The sequence below is a fragment of the Photinus pyralis genome, unplaced genomic scaffold, assembly GCF_008802855.1.
Source record: "Photinus pyralis isolate 1611_PpyrPB1 unplaced genomic scaffold, Ppyr1.3 Ppyr1.4_LG1, whole genome shotgun sequence".
NCBI lineage: Eukaryota > Metazoa > Arthropoda > Insecta > Coleoptera > Lampyridae > Photinus > Photinus pyralis.
Window position 1 is genome coordinate 66,049,469 of NW_022170249.1, and position 2,546 is coordinate 66,052,014.

Sequence of the window (2,546 nt, forward strand, 5' to 3'; positions counted from 1 at the left end):
CGTCCGCCTAAAAAACTCAAGTTGTTTTTGAAAAATAAAATTTTATATTAATAATATATAAATTTTATATTTTATAAATTTACACCTTTATCTACAAAATATTCGGACTATTTTTTTTTTAAAGTTCATAGCAACTGAATATCGGCTGTTTAAAGATTAGATATTTTGCACCGATTATTGTGCTAACCTATTTTATTGTTTTATTCTCGATCAAGACGATTTATGGAAAAAGTAAACCCACAGTTTTCTAGATAAGTTACTTCTGAACATTACCCTAAAAAATGAAATCATATTTTTTGTAAATAAAGTCTGTATCTTGGCGGGCGGTAAATAAACAATTTGAGTGTAGCAAGTGGAGCCGCTGCACTGTATCGGCGGGAACGAAGGGGTAAACCACCTAGTTAATTCGGTGTACAAATAGTAGTTAATGAATTAAAATTAACTTTTAATGTAGTTAATATGTTCTGTAAATGCAGTTAATTTCAAGTTAATTCAGTGAATGTGCTAATGAACAGATCTCGGGACAGATGGACAGGCACCGTAAAATTATAAACTCTCTACGTCCTAGGAGATCGACCATAATCTGAAAATGTTGGTTATTTAAAATATTTTTGCTATAGTGTGTTTTATAAAGAATTTAATAACCTGTCATATTATGTAATAATACACAGGGTGTTCCATATCAAAGTCACATTTTTGTTATCATCTGAAAAATGCGAAGTGGTTTTGCTTTTTTAATTGCAGATTTGAATTCATTGGAAAAAATACGCAATTTTTATTTATATACATTTATATGTACAGTGTGTAAAGCGATGGGGTGTACAAGAGGGAAATTTTTTTTAAATATTGATTTATGAAAAAAATTTATTCTTCATGGTTGCTTTGAAAGTACCAAAAACGTTTCGATGGTTTGTGGATTGACAGCAATACGCTCTTTTGATTATAATGTAGCATTCTACATAACTTTCAATAAAAAAAATAAATTTTATTATTTTTTCAGATTTCTATAAATAAATTTTAGATTATCGAAACGTTATTGGTACTTTCAAAGCAAGCAAAAAATATCATGAAGAACAATTTTTTTTCATGAATCAATATTTAAAAAAAAAATTCCCTCTTGTATACCCCATCGCTTTACACACTGTATATATAGTTGGAAAAAACCTAAGTACTTACCAACGGTTATTAAAAAGCACAAAATTTAATAACAAACAAAATTTGCTGAGGAAAATGTAAAACACTAATTTAATTAATTCACAGCTTTTTTGGGACACCCTATATATCACCACAGGATATATTTTCCTACATTTTCCGAACTAGCTATGAAGTTAATTAACCAACTCTTACGTATATACAGGGTGTTACACGACCGTTCGAAAAAAAAAATCGGGTTGTAGAGGGCATCAAAACAAGCACTTTTTCCAAATAAACCGAGGGTCCAACGTGTTTCGTTTGGGAGCCACCCCCCAAAGAGTGTTGAAATCTGCCTTTCTTCTTTAATTTTTTTCTCAGCAACCATAAGAGTTACAAAGTCGGGTGGCATGTCTTTGAATAGGTTTTTGGGTATGCTCTTTCCGATTTTGCAATTTTTTTTTCAAAATTCCTACCCCTAAAGGGCGCACCCCTAAACTAGGGGGCAAAAAAAAATTCTGATTTCGACGAAATTTGGTATCTGGGGGGTTTTTAACATGAAAATCACGAATCTGAAATTAGTTTTTGAAAATTCGAAAAAAAAAGTTCCACTGCAATTCTTGGCGGGACAACGAAAATAGAGATAATTCCACGAAACTTGTTGTGTACATACTAAACGAGTTAAGGAACAAAACTGTCGAACAGTTTTTTAAAATAACTTTTCAAACAAAAGTTATACTCATTTGAATGTTGGTCCTTCGGGTCGCGAAGTGTCCCAAGCCTACTAGTACGCCAGGAGCGTGTTCTTTTGGAAGTTATTTTTCAACCTAAGATTATGAAAATTTTTGATCATAATGAAAAAGTATCATACGGAAAGTGATTTGACTTTTTCCCCTACCTTATTTAGATAATAAATAATCGATCAGCGCTTTAAGATACCTTGGTAGGTGTTTTAATCGATACATCGAATTTTTTAATCATTTAATGACCGAATTAATTCCAAATAACAAAATATCGACTCAAACCGTTCATCTTTTGTTTTTGCGACATTGTCAACCAACACATGCGAAATTATGGCTTACTAGTAGGCTTGGGACACTTCGCGACCCGAAGGACCAACATTCAAATGAGTATAACTTTTGTTTGAAAAGTTAGTTTAAAAAACTGTTCGACAGTTTTGTTCCTTAACTCGTTTAGTATGTACACAACAATTTCGTGGAATTATCTCTATTTTCGTTGTCCCGCCAAGAATTGCAGTGGAACTTTTTTTTTCGAATTTTCAAAAACTAATTTCAGATTCGTGATTTTCATGTTAAAAAACCCCCAGATACAAAATTTCGTCGAAATCAGAATTTTTTTTTGCACCCTAGTTTAGGGGTGCGCCCTTTAGGGGTAGGAATTTTGAAAAAAAAAAT